At 37.4% G+C, this 26,372-nt stretch overlaps 1 long non-coding RNA gene across 1 annotated transcript in view; it reads left to right on the forward strand.

The window, feature by feature from the left end:
* Positions 1–6,442, forward strand: part of LOC138404325 (uncharacterized) — a 59,500-nt gene extending 53,058 nt beyond the window's left edge. The window contains exon 4 of the long non-coding RNA XR_011238326.1: positions 6,384–6,442. This is a non-coding gene — a long non-coding RNA (uncharacterized lncRNA). The remainder of the gene's footprint in view (positions 1–6,383) is intronic.
* Positions 6,443–26,372: the final 19,930 nt, after the last annotated feature.

Genomic DNA, 26,372 nt, shown 5'->3' on the forward strand with positions numbered 1-26,372 from the left:
TAAAAGAAAAATAGGTCTATTTTAGGGCCCTGTTTTCCGAGACACAGTTTCCACTAGTTCGGAAAACAGGTGCACAGTATTGTTTTTGGTAAGAATATTATAATAATTAGTTTTAAGGTACGTGTCAATACTAACAAAAATATGATTTTGTATTTGGTGGAAATAAATGATTTTATTTATTTTATTATTTATTTATTATTACTAACAAATCAGTAGGGCGATTGTCTAAAACCTGCATCAATCATTATTACAATCTCAATTGTTCTGATTGGCTGAATTTGTGCGATTCTTGTTGCAACAATGCATTGTGGCCAATAGTGAGCGAGCATTAACCAATCAGAGATGATTGCGATCGTGACATTGTAGCTGTCAAACAAGGAGTCTCCTCTCAGAATGAGAAGGCTTTTGACATTAGACTGCCACACTGGCCAAGAGCGGATTGGCAGACTTCACACACCTTTGAGAACATTATTGAGAACTCTCAGGCATGCAGGTTTCCTCACGATGTTTTCCTTCACCGTTAAAGCACGTGATATTTAATTATTTAAATTAAAACGCAAAAAGTTAGAGGTGTGACTGTGGAATGTGGATAGAGTATATCTATATTATTCTATACTAATATTATATAGGGGTAAAGTTTGTTTTTTTGTTTATAGAGGGTAATCTGTGGAATTAATGAACCGATTTTGAAAATTCTTTCACCAGTAGAAAGCTACATTATTTCTAAGTGACATAGAGTATATTTTATTTTCAAAAAATTAGAGATCCCTACAAAAATTGTAATAAGCTAACCGTGGGAAGCCGGGGTGGATCGCTAATAAGTAATACCTAATTTAATTCAATTATTGCGGTAATTTAAGCTCTATATACATTTAGCATGTAAATACGAGGAGCACAATGGTGTAGTCAATGGGGTAATCAATTCGCATCTGTCCACACCATAGCCTGGACACGACAAGTTTATTGCTTTAAACGCGCGGTTATGTGGAATTAGATAAATTGAGGGTAGATCATGTGTTCATGTGGTAGATTATGTAGTGGTTACGTTTAACTCCAAAGATCAGTTTCTAAACTTTAATTTTTCATTATTAAAATACAAGTTAGACCTTAGAGACTGCAATCTCACCTGGTGGTAAGTGCTGATGCAGTCTAAGACGGAAGCGGGCTAACCTGGAAGGGGTATGGCAGTTTTATTAAACCCACACCCCCTTTGGTTTCTACACGGCATCGTACCGGAACGCTAAATCGCTCGGCGGCACGGCTTTGCCGGTAGGATGGTAACTAGCTACGGCTGAAGCCTCCCACCAGACCAGACCAGAAATTTAGAAATTATAAAATTCCAAATCCCTGCCAGGAATCGAACCCCGGACCACCCACTGATAAGACCACAGCGCTAACCACTGTACCAGGGAGGTCGTCAAAGTTCCCTCACTCTAGTTCACTCTATACTAACTTCTCTCCGTAGATAGAATTATAGATGTAGCCTATATTGGACAAGCTTTTATCAGTACAATTTCCGCCCCATCCCGAAGCACCCCATAACGATGACAGGGCGGCGCGAACGTCGCGTAATGATTTGCTAATGTCATTAAATGACATTTAAAGTAAATGTGATGGCGTATTCTGTATTGATGACATTTGGACTAATTTTACGAGGGGGCTTCGTGTTATTGGCATTTAGGAACGACCCTGGCATAACGATTTGCCTTCAGAGTAAAGATATCTAAATATATAAAATTAAAAGCTGACTAACTGATCTATCAACGCACAGCTCAAACTACTGGACGGATTGGGCTGAAATTTGGCATGCAGATAGCTAAGTATTATAACGTAGACATCCGCTAAGACAGGATTTTTGAAAATTCAGCCCCTAAGGGAATCAAATAGGGGTTCGAAACTTGTGTAGTCCACGCGGACGAAGTCGCGAGCATAAGCTAGTAGTAATATAATAATGTTCTCAAAGGTGTGTGAAGTCTGCCAATCCGCACTTAGCCAAAACCTTTCTCACTCTGAGAGGAGACCTGTGCTCTGTAGTGAGCCGGCGCGGCGATGCGTTGATCATGATGATGACTGTACCTTATTGTTTCTCCCACAGGGACCTACTCGAAGCGTCCAATAATTTCATATAAGAACTGCAAACATCTGCTAAATTGCCGAAAAGTATAAAAATTGATTTAAGCCGTGCACTAATAATACCACCTAACGACCTCAGGGGGTCATTCAGTCTTATTAATGACCTCTTATGACCTTTTTCTGTCACCCCTTAGCACTTAGCGTTATTGATAACCGGACGTAATGAGGTTTGAAAGCACACGGATTTTTTAACGTAAATTCTTGTTTACACGTATATCTAAATATATAAAAGGAAAAAGGTGACTGACTGACTGACTGACTGACTGACTGAACGCACAGCTTCAACTACTGGACGGATCGAGCTGAAATTTGGCATGCAGATAGCTATTATGACGTAGACATCCGCTAAAAAGGATTTTCGAAAATTCAACCCTTGAGGGGAAACCCCTATGGTTTGAAATTTGTTTAGTCCACGCAAACGAAGTCGCGAGCATAAGTTAGTGCTAGTATAAAGTTAGTGTAATAGACACAGAAACAGTCATAATGACAAAGCAATCGCGCAACGTCTACCCTCATCAGGCCCGTTCTCATTAGTCAGTTAGTTGACATTCGCGTTAATATACTGACTATTTATGTTACTATGTTGTTACATATTATGTGAGGTGATGGTTAAGTGATTAATGATATTGTCATATACAAAACTAGCTTATGCTCGCGACTTCGTCCGCGTGGACTGCACAAATTCCAAACCCCTATTTCAGCCTCTTAGGGGTTGAATGTTGAAAAATCCTTTCTTAGCGGATGCCTACGTCATATATATCTACATGCCAAATTTCAGCCTGATCCGTCTAGTAGTTTGAGCTGTGCGATAGATCAGTCAATCAGTGAGTCATTCAGTCACCTTTTCCTTTTATATATTTAGATAATATAGACTCGTTATATCTTGAAAACGATAAAAATAAATCTCAAATTCTAAACGGAAAACTATCAAAAAATATTCGAACTACCCGCAAACCCGTAAAAAGTCATATCAACCAACCGTAAACTGCCGACAGTTGTGTCAAATGGACCCCACCAGATTTACGAGCTGACCACTTCGGCCGGTCTAATCGACCTCGACAAAAATTGTTGGCCACATTGTGAAAATTCAATTTTTCTTGTGGAAAACAACTTTATTACAGATTGGTTATTAATGGAGTTACATATTGGTAATGTTGTTTTGTACAAGGGTTAAATTGGTCTCAGTTAGACTATTTTTGTATTATCACCAAAGTTCTTTTCACCAGTAGAAAGCTACATTATTCTTGTATTACATTTTATTTTCCAAAAAAAAAACCGACCAAGACTCAGGCTCACGCAACGACTAACGAGCGTTCCGTACTACAATCGTATTTTTCCAACATTTTGCACGATAATTCAAAAACTATGATGCATAAAAATAAATAAAAATCTGTTTAAGAATGCACAGGTGAATACCTTTCATATGATACCCCACTTGATATAGTTATCTTACTTTGAAAATAGAAATACTAATTATTAGTTCATGACTACAATTAATTTTTTTTGTGTGATGTAACCACAAATTCACGGTTTTCAGATTTTTCCCCGAATGTCAGCTATAAGACCTAACCTACCTGCCAAATTTCATGATTCTAGGTCAACGGGAAGTACCCTGTAGGTTTCTTGACAGACAGACAGACAACAAAGTGATCCTATAAGAGTTCCGTTTTTCCTTTTGAGGTACGGAACCCTAAAAATATAATATCGACATAACATAAATACTCATGCATTACTCAAACAAAATGTTCCGAGTAACACAAAAGTTAGTTATATCACAGAAATGAACACCTAAAATGGTACAGAACAAGGGTTTGCACTTCAAACTCGCCGGTCACTCTACAGTAGGGCTGCCAACCATATTTATTTATTTATACTTTATTGCACACAACACAAGTAAACATAACTAAAACATACAAGGATCTTAATCTAATAACTGTAGCATGCAAAGGCGGCCTTATCGCTGAAGCGATCTCTTCCAGGCAATCTTTGACGAAAGGAATCACGAAATCATATTGTTAATAATTAATTTAAAAAGTTCCCAAAAAACGCACTCATCCGATCCGAGTCCGTAAAAATACGTTCCTTTATGTTTTGTATGAGAGCTTATGACATATTATGTCGTAGATAATCGCTGGTCTTCTCACGGATGACTGATAGAACTCCGATGACGGTGTGTAATCGCCGTTACACTTCGATTGACAGCCTTCAGAAATTTTAGAGAACATTACGTAGAACTTTCAGGCATGTACGTTACCAATTCCTCCGCTATATCTTCTACAAACAGTTGGCAACCCTACTCAACAAACAACTTACTTATTACATTAACGCCATCTAGTATCGAGTTGCGGCAACATAGCAAACATGGCGGTCACACGTGTCCGTCAAATTAAATAATGCTCATCCAAGCAGTTTACGAAACTGTGACGCAATTTCAATTATAATTACAATAATTTTTGCTTCTTTCTTAAACCAAAATCGGTGCTCATAGAAAACTAATACGAGATCAAAAAATGGCATCAATTCTGATAATTCTGACAAATTTTAAACTCAATTTCCAAATTTTATGCAATATTAAAAAGAAGAAAATGCAATTTTTTTTTTCTTTTTAATATTACTAAAAAAGATGGAAAATGAGTTTTAAATATGAAGACTCTTGAGTTTAAGTGCACTCTACAAATAAAAGGCTCACGACTGGCACTACTCACGAGGTTTGATAGTCGTGAATTAAAATAGGTTTATCTATTTTTTGTATGTTTTACAATGGTAAGAAAAAGATGGGAATACTCTAAAATATAGTTGCGCTCAGAATCAGTACCAGTACTTTTTACGAGCACATTAATCTAAGAAGTATGCACCAGTTTTAGAAATCTCTAATCAAGAAATCGATTATAAACTAGAATAGGTAGGTAAATTCGATGAGAACACTTAAAAGATACATTCAGTATAGATTGTACTTAATAATTCCATTAAACCACTCCCAAGAGGTAATAACAATCGTCTTCAATATTTAATTTAATTGTGATTGCGACTACATTCCGCAATAAACTCCCGACCTTACGAGAATTTCTCAACAGAATGACCTATTAACTAAAATGAGACGTCTAAAGGTCTATATGTATTGCTGTCTCTTTCATAATGCTGCCTGTGGAAAAGGTTAGCACTAGATTTAGACCTGTCAATTTAGCTTAGAGATTATGCACAACAGAATGCCTAACTTTTTTGTGTTGATCCGGTAATCAAAGCCGCGCAAAAAAAAACCGACCAAGTGCGAGTCAAGCTCGCGCACCGAGGGTTTCGTACTACGGTCGTATTTTTTCGACATTTTGCACGATAAATAAAAAACTATGATGGTCTTTGATTCTGTACACTACCGACTGACAGGCAACTTTGCATTGATGTTTCAAACTTAGCCTGCTACGGCTGCTTATAACAACCCACTAACGCCATCTAGTGTCGACTAGCGGCAACATCCCACGCATGCCATCTCTCGACATACCTCAACAAATCTGTCAGACGGCCGACGGGTCAGTCTGCGCGCGGACCTCGACGCAATCGGGCGTAAAGTGAAAAATGTATTTCATACGAGTCATTACACAGTTCCATTGTAATAAATCGTTGTAGTGCTGCTCGTGACGTCTTGTCGTGGCCGGTTTGTTGGTTTATTCTTTATTTACGTGTATTTATTAAGTTGTTGGTAAAATTTTGTAATTGGTGGATTCATTATGATAATTAACTGACTTCGGTGATTTAGATTTGTGCTTGCAGTTTGCTATTCATTAAGTGCTTGTGTAATTTGGTTGTTTTAAGTGTATGTACTATCTATTTGGCATTTCTCAACTTTGTGTATCTATTACCTTTTCACGTCTTTTTAGGGTTCCGTACCTCAAAAGGAAAAACGGAACCTTTATAGGATTTAAATTTTCACTTCGACTTCGTTCGCGTGGATTTAGGTCTTTAAAATTCCCGTGGGAACTCTTTGATTTTCCGGGATAAAAGTAGCCCATGTCACTCTTCAGATCATTAACTATACCTATGCAAAAAATCACGTCAATCGCTCTGTTGCAACGTGATTGAAGGACAAACCAACAAACACACTTTCGCATTATATACTTGGTTAGTTACTTAAAAATCATAATAAACCACTCTCCATGAATTTTAATGGTTAAATATACCATGGTCCTATTTAGGGCGCCATTTTCCCTAAGTGCTTTATAAGTGCTAACATTAATTATTGTTTCACATTGTTTCAGGTTACAATGAGAGAGGAGGCTGTGACGTCATCTCAACCCATGGCCGGTGCACTACTAAGAACGGTAGGTCGATTTCGTAAAACCTGCATCAACCATTATTATTGTTGTGATTGGCTGAATTTGTGCGATTCTTGTTGCAACAATGCAATGTAACCAATAGTGAGCGAGCGTCAACCAATCAGTAGGGCGATTTCGTAAAACCAGCATCAATCATTATTACAATTTCAATTGGGTATTTGACTACATCAAAAATAAATTATTTCTCAGTGATTATTAAATGGAGGGCCTTCCAAAATACGTAAATCCACGTCCTCTGTTGGTTTTAAGTGTAATAACCATTTTAAATTATCGATTAAACTAAAAAAGCAAGTCAAATGATTGTGACGTCACGGTAGAGAACAAAGGCTTACAATGTTCAAACAAGAACAAAGGGGACACTTGACGGCAACGTTAGTTCCGATTTTCTCCACGCGCCAAGATAGCCTTGTCGCACTGTACACGGAATACAAAAGAAGATTCATCAAGACATCATTTCTTGCGTTTTAATCTGTGACGTTTCATAACTGTCACTTTTAGGACGCAGGAATATGACCACCACGTTTCGAATTTACTACGCAGTTCGGAGGATTACTACTAGATGGCGTTGTTTTAAATGTAAAGTTGGTGATAAACGTGCAAAAAATTTTTTTTAGAGAATTTAATTCATCATCATCAACCCATCATCGGCTCACTACAGAGCACGGGTCTCCTCTCAGAGTGAGAAGGGTTTTGGCTATAGTCTACCACGCTGGCTAAGCACGGATTGGCAGACTTCACACACCTTTGAGAGCATGGAGAACTCGGGCATGCCGGTTTCTTCACGATGTTTTCCTTCACCGTTAAAGCAAGTGATATTTGATTGCTTAAAACACACACGTAACTCCGAAAAGTTAGAGGTGCGTGCCCGGGATCGAACCCCTGACCCCCGATTAGGGACGGATATCCTAACCACTAGGCTTTCACGGCTTTCTAATTTTACGACGTTTTTACTATTCTGCGAATTTAATTGCATTTTTTTTTTTGAAAAATATAATAAAAATTGTAGTAAATGTATAGATTTTTGAACAATTAAGTAGGTATCATGGTTAGACAATCTAAGATAATGTTTTGCTTTACGATTATCTATTGCTATGAATGCAGAAACCTTTACGCAAGTGACGGCAACAACTGCACAAAGTTTTAACTCGAAGGAACACACATTAATTTTTTTTACGTATCATATTATTTTTTTGTCAATTATTAAAAATATATAAGATCTTGCACGTTTATCACCTGTTACTATTAAAGAAGATAGAAGAACAGAAGAAAGAAGAAGAAAAGAGAAGTATAGTGTCGGGCCCTTGTCATTCTTCTTGCCCGGTGTTGTGAGCTACTGGACGGAGAACTGATAAGGGCCTGACCTGTACTAGAGCGACTAGAGAAGAGAAGAGAAGAACTGTATTCTCTATTTATGTGTTACTCGATCTACTGAGAGAAATTAGTATATGGCTCTTTCTGTTTCGTAATCCCATAGAAATGACAAAGATAAAAAACTTAGTGGGTTTTAACCATTTTGAGTCACCAACCAATCACAAACGAACCTATGTTTTCGGCTGAGCTTTTTGACTTTGCTCAGACTTAAGATTGAGTTAAAACGAGACAGATTTATGTGAGAGATAAAGCTCTGTCTCGTTTTAACTCTGTCTTAAGTCTAAGCTAAGTCAGAGTGCGCTCTATAAATCTCACCCTAAGGCTGAAATCTATAGACCGCACTTTGACTTTGCTCTGACTTAAGACGATGTTAAAACGAGACAGATTAATGCCGTTTATATAACGCTGTCTCGTTTTAACATCGTCTTAAGTCGGAGCAAAGTCAAAGTAAAGTGCGTTCTATAGATTTCAGCCTAAGAATCGAATTTCGAAGTACTCTTTATAGAGTAGTACGGAAAACTTAAGTTCGTTTGTGATTGGTTGGTAACTCAAAATGGTTAACGACCACTGTGTTTCTGTATTTGTCATTTTTATGGGATCATGTAAGAAAGAGTCCGTGACATCGTCCGCGTGGTGTTAGATTTTTGCAAATCCCGTGGGAACTTTTTTTTTTTTTTTTGAGACAAAAAGTAGCCTATGTCACTCAGTGTCAAAAAAATCCACGGGATTTTCGGAAATCTATAACCACACGAAGGTAGTTGTAGTAGCTAAGTATTTGGACCTAGTGTTAAAATTAAAACCTTTTGAAATTAGTAAATTCTCAATATTATATATAAATAATGCCAATAAATAGTTTTTAAAATAATTAATTGTGTTTTATTTATAAACATACACGCACATGCAAACTGTGGAACCAACTCCCATCGGTGGTGTTCCCATTATAAAATAAAATAAATAAAATAAAAATCTTTTTTATTCGTATAAACTTTTACAAGTACTTACGAATAGTCGGATGCATCTACCACTGGTTCGGAATGCCTTTCCTACCGAGAAGAACCAGCAAGAAACTCGGTGATTGCTCTTTTCAAATATTTGATATAGGTACAAGATTATGCCATGTATAAAATAGTATTTGCAGTCCTGTGCGTTGCTGGAACGAGCTGCAGGTCAAATCCACGCTCTTTTATCATTTAGATAATTACAACATGGGGTTATTTTATATTCGCAAAACATTCGCAGTAGTTTCGCGGAATGCGAATGCGAATATACAAAATTATGCGAATATCCGCGAATGCATAATGCATATGCGAATATTCGTTACATCACTAATACCTACCCGTTACTCGGCAGGAAAGACGTCATCGAAATTTAGAAAGAATTAATCGATAGCTTCGCAAAGCGTTGTCTCTGTCGTTGAAACTGACAAGTCAGCGACAAAACGTCACATATATGAGTGGCAGAGACGACACCTACGAAGCCAAAACTGCCGATTATCTCTTTCTAAAATTCTATGTTTGAACATAACAGTGCACTGTTCTGTTCCTTTAAAAAAATCTCAAAATTAATCCATACTATAATATTATAAATGCAAAAGTGTGTTTGTCTGTCTGTCTGCTAGCCTTTCACGGCCCATCCGTTCAACTGATTTTGACGAAATTTGGTACAGATATGGCTTGCATCCCGGAGAAGGATATAGGCTTCTTTTTATCCCGGAAAATCAAAGAGTTCCCACGAGATTTTTAAAAACCTAAATCCATGCGGATGAAGTCGCGGGCATCAGCTAGTAACTAATAAAGTCTCTGGCATTACCTCAGCGGAAAAAGCCGGCCAAGTGCGAGTCAGACTCGCGCACTGAGGGTTCAGTACTACAGTCGTGTTTGTTCGACATATAGCACATCCATCATCCATCCATCAGCCTGTTAGGGTCCACTGTTGGACATAGGCCTTTCCAAGAGCGCGCCACCAAACAGGGTCCTCAGCCTTCCTCATCCATCCCGTCCACCTTCTTCAGGTCATCGGTCCAGCGTACTGGAGGTCGTCCCACACTGCTTATACCGGTACGCGGTCTCCATTCCAGAACACGTCTGCCCCATCAGCCGTCGGTTCTGCGACAGACATGACCTGCCCATTAGATATAGCACGATAAATCAAAAACTATGATACACAAAAACAAATTAAAATCTGCTTTAGAATGTACAAGTAAAGCCCTTTCATATGATACCCCACTTGATATAGTTATCTTACTTCGAAAATTGAAAATACTAATTATTAGTTCGTGACCACAATTTAATTTTTGTTTGTGTGATGTAACCACAAATTCACAGTTACAGATTTTTCTCCTAATGTCTGCTATATCTACCTACCTGCCAAATTTCATGATTCTAAGTCAACGGGAAGTACCTTGAAGGTTTCTTGACAGACAGACAGACAACAAAGTGATCCTATAAGGATTCCGTTTTTCCTTTTGAGATACGGAACCCTAAAAAAAACATAATGGCTCATCATCATGAAAGTATAATCCGCGATAGTTTTTTTTTTAAAAGAATATTAGCCATTTTTAATGACAAATATTCCCCTTTCCTCTCCAACTAAGCGTCAAGCCTGTGCTAGGAGTAGGTACGACAATTTAGTGCAACGGGCAGGGTTTGAACCGTCAACCTTTCGGTTTTCAGTCCACTCCTTTACCGGTTGAGCTATTGAGGCTCTAACTGAGATGGCAATCGGAGTATGAGGGAGTTGCACGCACGTCAAATGCGCTCGCCCGCAGCTGCGGGTTATTGCAAGGCTGTGCGGATGGACGGGGCGTTCCCTCCCCGATTGCCATCTCGACCTGTCGCGTACTGTACCTACCCCTAGCGGCATACAGCTTTATTTATAAAATACCTGCCGCCTAGTGGTCAGGTGATAGCAAAACCATGTTTCAACGAAATTGCATCGTGTATCGCCCCAAGCTGCGAACTTACCATGCAAGTATAATAATGTACAGTGGCGGATTTGCCCTAAGGCCCAGTAGCCCCTGGCCTAGGGCGGCTAGATATTAGGGGCGGCCAATCGTGACACAAATCACTTTTTTTTTGTGAGTTAGTGACAAAAGAATTGCGCCTGCTGCGCTCGCACTCCTATTTATTTCGGCAGACAGCTCGTCAATACCACACATATATCATACATGTTAATTATGCTTTTATCTGTATTTATTTCATTGCCTTTCTAACTATTACCCTTATATAAAACGGCAAGTTTTTAAGATTTTTAATTACACGCTATACTAACCATGCACAATGACTATTTTTTATTTTTATTTTTTAGCTCCGTTTAATCGAACTCATCCTGTCAATCACAGATGTTGGTGAAGACTGTTAGGCTCGTGCACGTCACTCTTATTGGTCCTGGCAGAATACCAGCGCTCAGGTTTTATTTTAAAACCTGCAGCATTAATGCTGAGCTGGGGCCATTTCATCTTGTGCCAAGTGGGTGCAAGAACTCATTTTAGATTTAATTAATTATTAAGTACTTCTTATTATCTACTAACTACTATCTACTAACTATTAATTTTAAGTTTGTTTGTACCTTAGGCATAAGATGAATAAACCAGTTTTCTTTCTTCTTTCTTTCTATTTATCATTGGATTGTATTTTGACAGACAGAGCAAAGCCCCCACCCCTCCCCCGCCGCCATTTTCTGTGTTAAAAAGTACACGGTAAAACCATAGATATTTCCTCTCTATTAGTTTAAATACTCTAAGTTACGAAATGACCTGGGGCCCAGGGCGGCTAAGACTGCAAATCCGCCACTGATAATGTATCGATATTCGATGTAAGTACACAGTTAAACTGACACGTGCCTACGATACGATAATGGATTTAAATGTTTTTCAATTCAAATAAACCTTCACCTTTCTACCACCGTACCGCAAGGCACCAGGCTAGTTTCCAGCCCTATGTCGTCAAAATTCCATCTACGCGTACGAAACGCTTTGCGTCATCGTTCCTTATCGTTCGTATCGTCACGCATACTAAGAGGGTGAAACAGGGGTTTGAAATTCGTGTAGTCCACGCGGACGAAATCGCGGGCATAAGCTAGTCTAAATATATAAAAGGATTGACTGACTGACTGATCTATCAACGCACAGCTCAAACTACTGGACGGATCGGGCTGAAATTTGGCCTGCAGATAGCTATTATCCGCTAAGAAAGGATTTTTGAAAATTCAACTCCTAAGGGGGGTGAAATAGGGGTATGAAATATGTGTTGTCCACGCGAACGTAGTCGCGGGGATACGCTAGTAAATAACAAATCATCATGATCAACCTATCGCTGGCTTGTTAAGTTTTATTATATATTATGGTTTTTAATTTTACGGATCATTAAAAAATGAAACCATTTTACTTGGCGTCCAATAGACCACAGACTACTTTATTTTTCTTAAATGTCTTAAACTAACTCTTTACTTTATTAGATTATAGACTAGATATTTTTAAAGGCAAAGGAAATAAATAAATTTCTATCATGGCTCACTGCAGAGCAAAGTTGCTGTTTACCAAGCACCAAGATACAACAGTAATTGGATTTCAGACAAGCATTTGGTTCCTAAACGAAGGTTTTTTTTAGGAATTTTCTCGAAAATTCTTAGGCCTAAATAACCTTAAAGGGTGAAGGGGTCTCCAGTTGCGAGCAGCAGTGATCGGCACTCGGCAGCAGCACCGCTGCACTGAATGGGCCGCGCGCCGGATCTCTCTAATTGGTACCGCCGCCGGCGCACCCCTACACCGGAAACTCATTGCTCTACATCTCTACAAGCTGTGGAGTCGATTAATATTTATTTTTTATTTAAAAAAACCGACTTCAATACCTAACCACAAACACTAAAAATTAAGAAATAATTTAATTTCTTACATAATACCGAAAATATCATTTATACAAGAGTTAATATAGTTCCATAATTTTGGTGCCGGTTCCAATTAGCTTATTAGCTGCGCGAATCGTCTAGACTTGATATTTTTATGAGACTCCACAATGGCACCTCATTGGTGGTGTTGGCCAAGTGCAAGTCAGACTCGCGCACCGAGGGTTCCGTACTATAACAATCGTATTTTTTCGACAATTTAACGATAAATCGTAAACTATTATGCATAAAAATAAATAAAAATAAGTTTTAGAATGTACAGGTAAAGCCATTTCATACGATACCCCACTTGGTGTATTAATCTTACTTTAAAAGTTGAAAATACTACTTATTTGTTCAAGAACACATTTAATTTTTTTTATGTAACCACAAATTCTCGGTTTGTAGATGTTATATGATTTATATGATTTATTTATTCATTTGCTTTCATGGTTACATGAAGCCCCGTTAGGGCATTGCAAAGTTAGGTACATTAACAATACATACATGCTAAATATATAATTATTATACAATTACATGCAAACTACGTGTTACATTATTTTATAATAGATTTTATCAGGTAATTATATAGGGCATTCATTTTGAATCGAAATTATTTTTATTTATTGATTGATCGCACTAATTCATTACGTTTGTTATAATGTCAATTAGTTTCTCTTTGTTAATAATTTAGTAATATTAAGTAGGTACAAGTATGTTAATATAAAATAGTTTCGATGTTTCCCCTTCTGTGTGGTATAAGACCTACCTACCTGCCAAATTTCATGATTCTAGGTCAACGGGAAGTACCCTGTAGGTTTCTTGACAGACAGACAGACAACAAAGTGATTCTATAAGGGTTCCTTTTTTCCTTTTGAGGTACGGAAACGTAAAAATAAAAATTATATTAATTTATTTTTTATTTTTTAAATCGACTCCACGCCACTCCTGTGCTTCTAAAGTAATGTTTTTCTTTTCAAAAAAACTGAAATAATATCTATTCGTGTAAAAATATACTTACAAAATGTTATATCTGTATACTTTTACATAACTGGGGAAACTTACAGAAAATGTTTTGTGTATATTTACATTATTGTGAACTTTTGTAAGAATTTGACGTACCCTGTGGTTGGTGCATTAGTTATTAATGACTAGCTGATGCCCGCGACTTCGTCCGTGTGGCGTGGAATTAGGTTTTAAAAAATCCCGTGGGAACTCTTTGATTTTCCGGGATAAAAAGTAGCCCATGTCACTCTCCAGGTCTTTATGTATACCCATGCAAAAATTACATTACTCCGTTGCGACGTGATTGAAGGACAAACCAACAAACAAACACACTTTAGCATTTATAATAAGGGCACCTAAAGGTTTTCTTTCATCATGATCTACCCATCGCCGGTTCACTACTGAGTACGGATCTGCTCTCAGAATGAGAAGGGCTAGGTCATAGTCCACCACGCTGGCAATGAGCGGATTGATAGACTTCACATACCTTTAAGAAAATTATGGAGCTCTCGGGCATGTGGGTTTCCTCACGATGTTTTCCTTCCCCGTTAAAGCAATTACTTAAAACGGACATAACTCCGAAAAGTTAGAAATGCGTGCCCGGGATCGAACCCCCGACCTCCGATTAGGCGGCGGACGTCCCAACCACTAGGATATCACAGCTTCTTTATCCATACTAATACTTAGCCTTGGTAGCTTAGTGGTTTAGACGTCCGCCCCCTATTTGGAAGGTCGGGAGTTCGATCCCGGGCACGCACCCACCTCTAGCTTTTCGGAATCCGGTATTTGACAACTAGTCAAATCAGTAACTTTTATCAAACGTCAAAACGCGCGCTTAGTATGCGAAATTCTATGAAATGCCGGTATATGACGTCACAATCTTTTGACGTGCTTTTTTAGTTTAATCGATAATTTAAAATGGTTGTCACACATAAAACTAACAAAGGAAGTGGATTTTACGTATTTTGGAAGACGCTCTATTTAATAATCACTGAGAAATAATTTATTTTTGATGTAGTCAAATACCGTATTATGTCCGTTTTATGCAATTCAATAGGAACTCTACGGGTCAACTGTCATTTCAAAAGTAAACTCCGACGAGTAACTTTTGACGACCTCCCTGGCGCAGTGGTGAGCGCTGTGGTCTTAATAGTGGGAGGTCCCGGGTTCGATTCCTGGCAGGGGTTTGGAATTTTATAATTTCTAAATTTCTGGTCTGGTCTGGTGGGAGGCTTCGGCCGTGGCTAGTTACCACCCTACCGGCAAAGCCGTGCTGCCAAGCGATTTAGCGTTCCGGTACGATGCCGTGTAGAAACCAAAGGGGTATGGGTTTAATAAAAACTGCCATACCCCTTGCCAGGTTAGCCCGCTATCATCTTAGACTGCATCATCACTTACCACCAGGTGAGATTGCAGTCATGGGCTAACTTGTATCTGAATAAAAAAAAAAAAAAACTAAAATCGTACTTTTAAAATGGACACAAAAAGTTAAAATGGCACGTGAGGAGTTCAATTTTACGCGTTATATAGGTATAACTTGTATTGCGGAGACGGACATTTGCTACATTATTTTATCCCGGGAAAATCAAAGGAATTCCGCAGGATTATTCGAAACCCAATTCCATGCACGCAGGCATCGTCTAGTAAAAAGTGTTTAAAAACTCATAGCTCATGAAGTAATATTTAGAGCGAAATGTTACGCTTTGGTAGTCACAAAATTTTACTTGGGAAAGTCGGAAAATACGAGGGAAGTATGCTAGAGGTATCTTTGTAGAGTAGTCGAGTTATTGCGGGATGCAGTAATTAACACTACTCTCGGACATGAGAGATTTTATACTGAGTGGATTGCGAATCCGACACATTTTTCTACTATTACAAATAATTTAATAATAAGTTAATATAATATTAGCTATATTAAATGACTAATATTCCCCTTTCCTCTCCAATTAAGCGTCAGGCTTTTGCTAAGAGTAGGTACGACAATAGTGCAACGTGCGGGAATTGAACCGTCGACCTTTCGGTTTTCAGTCCACTCCTATACCGGTTGAGCTATTTAGGCTCAATTGTAAAACTAATAAAAAATGTAGAGAAACTGTTGTAAAGTAACACTTAAGTCAGCAAATAGGCGACTGGCGATCTCAAAGCCGTAAATAACTACATAGTTATTATAGTGAAGATTTAGATTTTTTTATAAGAAAAGTAAATTCGCAGTGAAGTAATATTTAGAGCGAAAACGTTACGCTTTGGTAGTCACAAAATTATACTTGGGAAAGTTGGAAAATACGCGGGAAATGTGCAAGGTATCTTTGTAGAGTAGTCGAGTTATTGCGGGATGCAGTAATTAACACTACTCTCGGACATGAGAGATTTTATACTGAGTGGATTGCGAATCCGATACATTTTTCTACTATTACAAATAATTTAATAATAAGTTAATATAATATTAGCCATATTAAATGACTAATATTCCCCTTTCCTCTCCAATTAAGCGTCAGGCTTTTGCTAAGAGTAGGTACGACAATAGTGCAACGTGCGGGAATTGAACCGTCGACATTTCGGTTTTCAGTCCACTCCTATACCGGTTGAGCTATTTAGGCTCAATTGTAAAACTAATAAAAAATGTAGAGAAACTGTTGTAAAGTAACACTTAAGTCAGCAAATAGGCGACTGGCGATCTCAAAGCCGTAAATAACTACATAGTTATTATAGTGAAGATTTAGATTTTTTTATAAGAAAAGTAAATTCGCAGTGAAGTAATATTTAGAGCGAAAACGTTACGCTTTGGTAGTCACAAAATTATACTTGGGAAAGTTGGAAAATACGCGGGAAATGTGCAAGGTATCTTTGTAGAGTAGTCGAGTTATTGCGGGATGCAGTAATTAACACTACTCTCGGATATGAGAGATTTTATACTGAGTGGATTGCGAATCCGATACATTTTTGTATTAATTTATATCTGCATGCCTTTGGACAATGCTAGAATTTCTACAGAACCGACCCATTTACCAAAAGTAAATTTTTAAAAAGGCATTTTGTTGCTGTTTTGTTACTGATAACTAAACATAGGATTAAATGCCCCAAGAACTTGCGGTTTTTCATTAAGTCACATAATGATTCTAGCACTATATACAACTTATAATAATTGTGAAACTAATAAAAAATGTAGAGAAAATGTTGTAAAGTAACACTTAAGTCAGCGAGTAGGTGATCTCAAATCCGTAAATAACTACATATACTATAGTTATTGTTGTCAAGATTTAGATTTTTTATAAGAAAATTAAAATTCTCAGTGAAGTAATATTTAGAGCGAAAATGTTACGCTTTGGTAGTCACAAAATTATACTTGGCAAAGTCAGAGAGTATGCTAGGGCTATCTTTGTAGAGTAGTCGAGTTATTGCGGGATGCAGTAATTAACACTACTCTCGGACATGAGAGATTTTATATTGAGTGGGTTGAAGTCGAAGCTCTATATCGATAATAATGCTTCTTCCGGTTAAATAGCGGTTAAGCCGCATCGGCGGCTCCTCTGGTGCTGCAAATCATAGGCGGCGGTAATCACTTAACGTCAGGTGACCCGCCTGCTCGTTTGCTCGCTATATCTATTAAAAAAAAATATATATATATTTAACAATTCGAGTGGAATTTTGAAAATCCGCAAGAGGGTATTTCACCATATAACTACTAGCTTATGCTCGCGACTTCGTCCGCGTGGACTACACAAATTTCACACCCCTATTTCACCCCCTTAGGGGTGGAATTTTCAAAATTCCTTTCTTAGCGGATGCCTACGTCATAATAGCTATCTATTTGCCAATCATGACTGACTGACTGATCTATCAACGCACAGCTCAAACTACTGGACGGATCGGGCTGAAATTTGGCATGCAGATAGCTATTATGACGTAGGCATCCGCTAAGAAAGGATTTTTGAAAATTCAACCCCTAAGGGGGTGAAATGGGGGTTCGAAATTTGTGTAGTCCACAAGAAGGGAAATTTTAGTCATGCCATGCCATGCAAGCCATCCAGGTAATCGTAGTTGAATTTCTGTCTAGTTTTTACCATTGAAAGTTTTCGTATAATCAATTTTTTTTTTTTTTTTATTCGTATAAACTTTTACAAGTGCTTACGAATAGTCGGATGCATCTACCACTGGTTCGGAATGCCTTTCCTGCCGAGAAGAACCAGCAAGAAACTCGGCGGTTGCTCTTTTCAAATATTTGATTTTAAATCAATTCAATAGATACTTACTACAAATATTCACGAGATAATAATTATGAGCTGCACCTATTCAAAATTCTTGTATTAACATAAAAAAATGAATATATCTTTAGTTTTTCAAATTCAAATGAATGCAAGTGGGCGTACTTCGCAAATACACGAAAAATGAAACCTTTTGAAACCCGGCCGGCGCTATTTGAGTGCTGAAAAAATTCTATTTAGTGATGTGCCCATGTTTTATCGACAGAATAAACAGATATTGGGGCCGATTCTCTTGTACACAATCTCTAAACTAAACTAAATTAACAGGTCTAAATCCAGTGCTATCCTTTTCCGCAAGCATCATTATGAAAGGGATAGCAATAGATTTAGACGTGCCATTTTAGTTTAGTTTAGAGATTGTGTACAACGGAATTAGCCACATTGTAAGTAATTTTAAATACATATCAAAAACTGTGGACTGGCAAGATTCGAACCTGCGTCTCCTGGGATCTGTCTGTCTATCTGTCTGTCTGTCGGTCTGTCGGCCTGTCAAGAAACCTACAGGGTATACCTACTTCCCGTGATCATGATCAATCTATCGCCGGGTCACTACTGAGCATTGGTCTCCTCTCAGAATGAAAATGTTTTGGCCATAGTCTACTACACTGGCGGAGTGCGGATTGGTAGACTTTATACAACTTTGAGAACAGAGTTATCGATAAATAATTATCGATACTAATGCTGGTACATCACTAGTCTAATAAAAGCGTACTCCTAAAGTTTGTCTGTGTGTAAATAGGCATTCTGTATCATAAATTTCAAAAATCAAAAAATCTCGTCTTTACATACAGTTAGAATAAATGTAAAATGTAAATATTTTGCATTAACTTCCGGATGCATAAAATATTTGCTTCGTTCTATTGATGAAAAAAAACGGTCAAGCGTGAATCGGGCTCGCACTCGAAGGGTTCCGGACAAGATATAACATAACGTACTTTTTTTAGGGTTCCGTAGCCAAATGGCAAAAAACGGAACCCTTATAGATTCGTCATGTGTGTCTGTCTGTCTGTCTGTCCGTCTGTCCGTCTGTCCATCCGTATGTCACAGCCACTTTTTTCCGAAACTATAAGAGTACCTACTGTTGAAACTTTGTAAGTAGATGTATTCTGTAAATCGCATTAATAATAAATAAATTTTGGGGGTTCCCCATACTTAGAACTGAAACTCAAAATTATATTGAAGTTTCATTCAAATATAATTTTTTTCTAAACTGAATAGTTTGCGCGAGAGACACTTCCAAAATGGTAAAATGTGTCCCCCCCCCCTGTAACTTCTAAAATAAGAGAATGATAAAACTAAAAAAGATATATATAATGTACATTACCATGCAAACTTCCACCGAAAATTGGTTTGAACGAGATCTAGTAAGTAGTTTTTGATTTATCGTCCAAAATGACGATAAAATACGATTGTACTACGGAACCCTCAGTGCGCGAGTCTGATTCGCACTTGGCCGGTTTTCTTTTTTTGTAATGTCTAACAAAAATTATATTATTGTAAATATATTGAAAAGCTACTGTAATCTGAATAATATCTATTTTCTTAAATATCTCTCGTAGGGAAAATAGTTTTAAATTATAAATTGCATGTATTGCCCTTTTTTGTAATACGAATTTTTTTCCAATATCTGCCGCTTTACCCCATAACAAGATTCCGTGTTATTATTATTTACCTATTATTATAGGTAATGTATACCAATTACCAAGCACTCAGGCGGTGAAAGAGGGTGAAATTGGTTTTAATGGTTATTTGAACAATAATTTTACAATTATTATCAATCAAATAATAATTTTGTTCATCTTATACTCTATTTGTTATTACAATTGCAACACTATGGGCTATTTCAGACCATTCGCCATGGTTTTGTTACGCTGCTTCCATGGTGCAATGCCCACCGCCATACAATATTTAGTTATTTGTGTTCATCATCATCATCATGATCAACCCTTCTATATCAACCCTATATATTTTTTGTCAATTTTTGATAAAAAATTGACCTTTCATGACCATATTAACACCGTAGCAGCCATAGAGCAGAAACAAAGAGGAGTTGGCCTAAGCAACTGTGCACTGTGATTTTCAACTAGGTCCTGACGTCATCACTGTGGGCGGGGCCTTAGTTAGTATGCTGTCTGCGTTCGTCAGGTTCACATATATTGAGACTCGTATTATCGGTGTGTTTTCGCGTTTTTAAGAACAAAAGGATGAAGTGTTGTGTTTTATCGTGTCAAAGTTATTCAGACAGACGTTCTGATGCTATGAATGGTATCACATTTCATTTGTAAGTAATTTTATACGTAATTATTAAATTGTTTCTACACTTATTGACATCTAGTGTGAGATAGCTGAACTATGTAGTGACATCAATATATCGATGTTAGGTCGCTAAGCGAGTAGTTTTGCTACTAACCCGCAGATGGAAAATTGAGAAGTGGGCGGCGTTCCACAACCCCTCACCCCGCAAAATGTCACTCGATATTTCATAGGGAAATCTTAATACAACATCTCCTCTTTGTTTCTGCTCTATGGTAGCAGCTGACTCATTTCGAAGATTAGGATTTGTACTACGCAACTCTCGGGAGTTCCATAGTCCTTTGGTAATACGATTACTATATTACGCCTTAGTCCGAAGCAAGCTCGAAACAAGCACCTGTGTCTGGCATCCGTACGAGGCAAAGTACGGGCTTATATTAGAAAAAGTACAAAAGGCCTTCCTAAGATACCTGTATAAACGTTGCTATGGATATTACCCTTTCCTATACCCAACCAAATTTCTGCTAGGTTGCTTAGGTTTCAACTCCCTGGAGGTCAGACGCATTTGCGACCAACTCAAAATTATGTGTCAAATTTTGCGAGGAGATGTTAATGCTCCAGAACTTCATGACCAACTGTGTCGCATACGTGTCCCTGAATCCAACAGTAATCTTCGTCCACGAAAAAATAAACTTTTCGTGGTCCCACATCATCGCACTGTTGCTAGATCTATGTCACCTATACCCCGTTCATTAGCATCATTCAACGCGCTTTTAGACAATAATGCTCAATGGGACCCATTTAATGATGGGTCTATAATACTGGTTCGGGAGTTACTGAAGTACGCTGAGAGCATTGCATGAATATGTCATTCAATGTTCTCAGCGTACATATTCAAAATTCTTTGATCTTTTATCGTTTTGTATTTTATGTCTTTTTTCTTGTACCTTTATTTGTATTTAAATTTATTATTAATCATCTAGTTAGTGTAAGTGGCACTGCCGTTCTAATTAGATATAAAATAAATAAAATAAAATAAATAAATAAATATCGGGCGAGTTTCGATCCTTAAGTCGTCGATATTACATCTACACGCACGAAACGTTTTGCGTCATCATTCCTCATACGTATGGCTAAGGTTTGGAATACTCTTCCACGATATGTGTTTCCTACCAATTACAACCCGGGTATCTTTAAAACAAGAGTGAATAGGCATCTTCTAGGTAAACGCGTCCCATCTTAGGCCACATCATCACTTCCCATCAGGTGTGATTATGGTCAAGCCTATACCTGGCTATAATGAATAAAAAAAAAATATTTATATAGACTTGCCGAAAGACATATTTCAGGAAAAATCTTTTCCCAAATTTAAAGAAAAATTAAAAAAATATTGTCAAACACTATAGTTTTAAAACTTAAGTAAATATTATATGTTTGTAATAATTAGTATAATTACTATTGTACAAATTCACCGTACCTTAAATGATGTTTTCTTGTATATTTATATTTTAAATTGTTCTCATGTAAGTGAACTTTTGTTCTTTTTTGAGAAAATAAAGTCTTTAAACTTAAGCCTAACCCATCACCGGCTCACTACAGAGCACGGGTCTCTTCTCAGAGTGACAAGGTTATTAGCCATAGTCTACCACGCCGGCCATGTGCGGATTGGCAGACTTCACGCACCTTTGAGAACATTATAGAGAACTCTCAGGCATGCAGGTTTTCTCGCGATGTTTTCCTTCACCGTTAAAGTGAGATAGAGCCTCAGTAGCTCAACGGGTAAAGGAGTACATTTTGTATAATTTTAGTGTGTTCTGTGGGCGGTTCTGTGACAAATAAAATAAAATAAAAAGTAAAATATTTTTTATAGACTAAGCAGCTTTCGCTGATGCTTCTATATCAGAAGTGCTTTGAGTTTTCCAAATGTTTGTCCAATCTATTGTTAAACTGGTTAACATAACTTGACATAACCACATCCTTAGGCAATTTATTTCATATGTGAACCACTGGTGGTCGGAAAGTCTTTTAATGGATTTAGATAAAATAAGATTGGATATAAGTCCACTCCGTATGTTTGCGCATAACCTTTAATCTCTTATTTTCTACTTACATAATAAATATAAATAATCTGTATAAATAAAATAAGATTTGCAGATTGCAATTTCATTTCTTCACAAAACCTCTATCAGTTCTACCGTCTCTGTTACCAAGTATCTACGTACTGCCAATATGTTTCCAAGGTATTTTAATATTATAATATTCTTGGCAGTATATTTAATATCTGCTTTCGTAGACAGCCGTCAGATATATGGAAGTGGTCGTGACTGGCAATCTGAATACGCAAGAGCAGCTTTCGTCTATGACAATTGTCCAGCTGGACACATTAAAAGAGGACCAGTTTGTGTACCAAAAGAAAAGTAAGTCGCAAGTGTGGACATTCCGCGGCGAAAGCGGCATTTTCCAGAAGTTATGCTTCTTCCCTCCTAATGAAAACCCCTATTGTTTAAATAATTTCAGAAAAATTAGCCTTTAAAACCAATTATATCTGTGTATATTTTTAGATCCCTTTAAACATGATTGTAATTCGCTCTAGATATTTATTGGTTTAAATAAAGTTAGTTCTGCAAATTTGTTTTTTTTAAAATTAATATTTTAAAAAACCGGCCAATTGCGAGTTAGGCTCGCGCAACGAGGGTTCCGTGCAACAGTCGTATTTTTTCGACATTTTGCACGATAATTTAAAAACTATGATGCATAAAAATAAATAAAAATCTGTTTTAGAATGCACAAGTGAAGCCCTTTCATATGATACCCCCACTTGATATCTTACGTCGAAAATTGAAAATATGTACTAATTATTAGTTCATGACCACAATTTTTTTAACCACAATTTAATTTTTTTTTTGTGTAATGTAACCACAAATTCACGGTTTTCAAAACCAACCACCTGACAAACCCACTATCAGATCTACCGTCTCTGTTACCAAGTACAACGTACTGCCAATATGTTGGCAAGGTATTTCAATATTATAATATTGTTGGCAGTATATTTAATATCTGCTTTCGTAGACAGCCGTCAGATATATGGAAGTGGTCGTGACTGGCAATCTGAATACGCAAGAGCAGCTTTCGTCTATGACAATTGTCCAGCTGGACACATTAAAAGAGGACCCGTTTGTGTACCGAAAGAAAAGTAAGTCGCAAGTGTGGACATACCGCGGCGAAATATAGTTATCATCATCATCATCATCATCAACCGATAGACGTCCACTGCTGGACGTCTCTTGTAGGGACTTCCACACGCCACAGTTTTGCGCCGCTGAATCCAGCGGCTCCCTGCGACTCGATTATGCTTATTGTTAATTATTATTAGGTGCCCACGACACAGGAGTAGACTACCTAGTGTGGGTACCATCATAATTTCATTTTTGGTTAATAAATAATTTTTCATTTTTTTTAATTTTTTCTTCTCTGCTTATGAAAACCCCTATTGTTTAAATAATTTCAGAAAAATTAGCCTTTAAAACCACAAATCTGTGTATATTTTTAGATCCCTCTAAATATTATTGTAACTCGCTCTAGATATTTATTGGTTTTAAATGAAGTTAGTTTTGCAATTTTGTTTTATTTTAAGCTTTTAAGTGTAAGTAATCATTGCTAACCTATCATGGTATCTAAAATATCAATTCACCAGCAAAACTTTCCAAATCCACACGGCTTAGGAGTTCAGTACCTTGCAGCATCAGGATTGAGGAGTTAGGATCCGAAGTTCATTGGTGTACCTAGTCTATGCTTGACACCAAAAATAATATTGCCTCATCCGCAGTTCCTGAATCACTATAGTTTAGGAGTGCTGTACCCTACATCATCAGGGTTGAGGAGTTCGGACTTGCAGTTCAAGCATAAAGTCGTTGCTTGGTACCTACAACATTATTTCACTATGAGCACTTCCTGAATCTTGATAATCAGCTTGGGCTGCAGCATCAGGATTGAGGAGTTGGATTCAGAAATTTTTATGTGACCACCACGGCAACATTCTCTGTTGATTTAAAAAAAAAACTTTGCAAAGCGGTCCGGACCGGAAACCTCGAAAAAATCGATGTAGGTACATACATTAAAAAAAAAACTGCTGAATTGAGAACCACGGAAGTCGGTTAAAAATTAGCTATTTTATATGTCACTAAAACTACAAAATGAGGCAAACGGTTAGATATTGGTATTGGATTGTGTTTAGGTAGTATATAACAATAACGCTAAGTTTTTGCTAGCGTTTGGTTACACCCTGTAAGAGGGTGTGTTTTTGTAAAGTACCTATCAACCAAGAAAGAATTTTTGAAAATTCAACCCCTAAGTAAAAAGGGGTTTGAAATTTGTGTAGTCCACGCGGACCAAGTCGCGGGGCATAACCTAGTATATTCATAAAACCAGTAAGTAAAGTGATCAGTTAAATTCAGGGCCAATGAATATTATGTACTATAGTAGGTATTTCGTGCAAAAGTGCGAGTCACTCAAGTTGCATTAACCACGCACCTGCGCCGCTCGGTTGCACCACTGAGTTGAGCGGAGTTTAATCGATGATTAAAATAAACTGTCGACAGGTACAAAGAAATCCTAGTAACAAAAAAATAAACTTTCTTGTTGTTGAGAAGTTACTTACCTTATACTAATACAAATACAAAATACAATACAGATACAAATACTTATTTAAAAAAGTAATGATAGCCTAGTTCAATAATACAATTAGCATATAATAATATAATAACAAGCCTCAATAGCTCAACCGGTATAGGAGTGGACTGAAAACCGAAAGGTCGACGGTTCAAACCCCGCCCGTTGCACTATTGTCGTACCTACTCCTAGCACAAGCCTGACGCTTAATTGGAGAGGAAAGGGGAATATTAATCATTTAACATGGCTAATACTCTTTAAAAAAAATAAAAAAAATATGGTGAAACAGTAGTAATACTTAAAAGTTAAAACTACTTCTTTCCGTAAGAACGACGTCAAAAAGTCCGCCCCTGGTTGCCCCTGGGCCAAATGTGCACATCTAACTGGCAGCATTGCCACGCTAAATGGTGATGGACAAACTTTGGACCAGGTATGGTCCTAGAGATCACAACTCCTTTTCCCTTAGGCCGATGTCGATCTATAGCAATATTATAAATGTGAAAGTGTGTCTGTCTGTATATTTGCTACTTAGTTATCTTTTCACGGCTCATCTGTTCCTGTTTTGATGAAAGGTACAAAAGATTGCATACATCCGAGAGTGTTTAAAATCTAAATCCACTTGGATGAATTCAGGGGAATTTGGTATACAGATAGCTCGTATCCCGGAAATTGACATAGGCAACTTTTTATGAAATTAAGGAGTCCTCACGGAGTTTCAAAATCTAAATCCACACGGATGAAATCTTGTATACCATCTACTTATTAATATTTGTAATATGTATTACCTACTTGCTTATACTATTCTTAGCTATTTGATTCGAAATTTGGTACACAAACGATGGTTAAATCGCCGGTTAACTCTGGCTTAAAATTATAGTGGCACCGGCCCTCAAAATGACAAAAGTCCGCCGAGATGGAAAAACTTTCCTCCTTCACGAGTAAACCGAGACATTTATTAATTAGTTAGAACTTAGAATGTTACAGGAAAAGCTTTTTAACATAGTGCGTAGTTCCCGCTACCACGGCACCGCAGCAATTCCGGGTTCGATTCCTGGCTAGAGCAATTTGGAAATTTTTAATTTTTAAATTGCCACTGATCGTGATTCGCTAACTCAGTGTCTAACACAGAATGATAGCCACCGAGATTGGTTGGTTCTACATTGCTGCTTCAATGGGTGGTAGTAAAATATTTTTTGTAGAAACCTTCAACGGATTAAAAATCAGCCGGTAAATTTTTTAATCATTTAGGTACCACTTAATATTTTTAAAAAAATGGGCCGAATTGAGAACCACCTTTTTGGAAGTCGGTTAAAAAATCAGAATCATTTCTAATTCGAACCGCTAGGATTTGGAACGCCCTTCCACCATCAATTTTCCCTTATTTCCCCCCTCCTTATACCCCGACTGCCATTTCGGCCTGTCACGTACTTATAGGTTCAGTAAAAAAATTATGAAAAATAGATCTAGATCT

Source organism: Maniola hyperantus, chromosome 27 (assembly GCF_902806685.2).
Source record: "Maniola hyperantus chromosome 27, iAphHyp1.2, whole genome shotgun sequence".
NCBI classification, from domain to species: domain Eukaryota; kingdom Metazoa; phylum Arthropoda; class Insecta; order Lepidoptera; family Nymphalidae; genus Maniola; species Maniola hyperantus.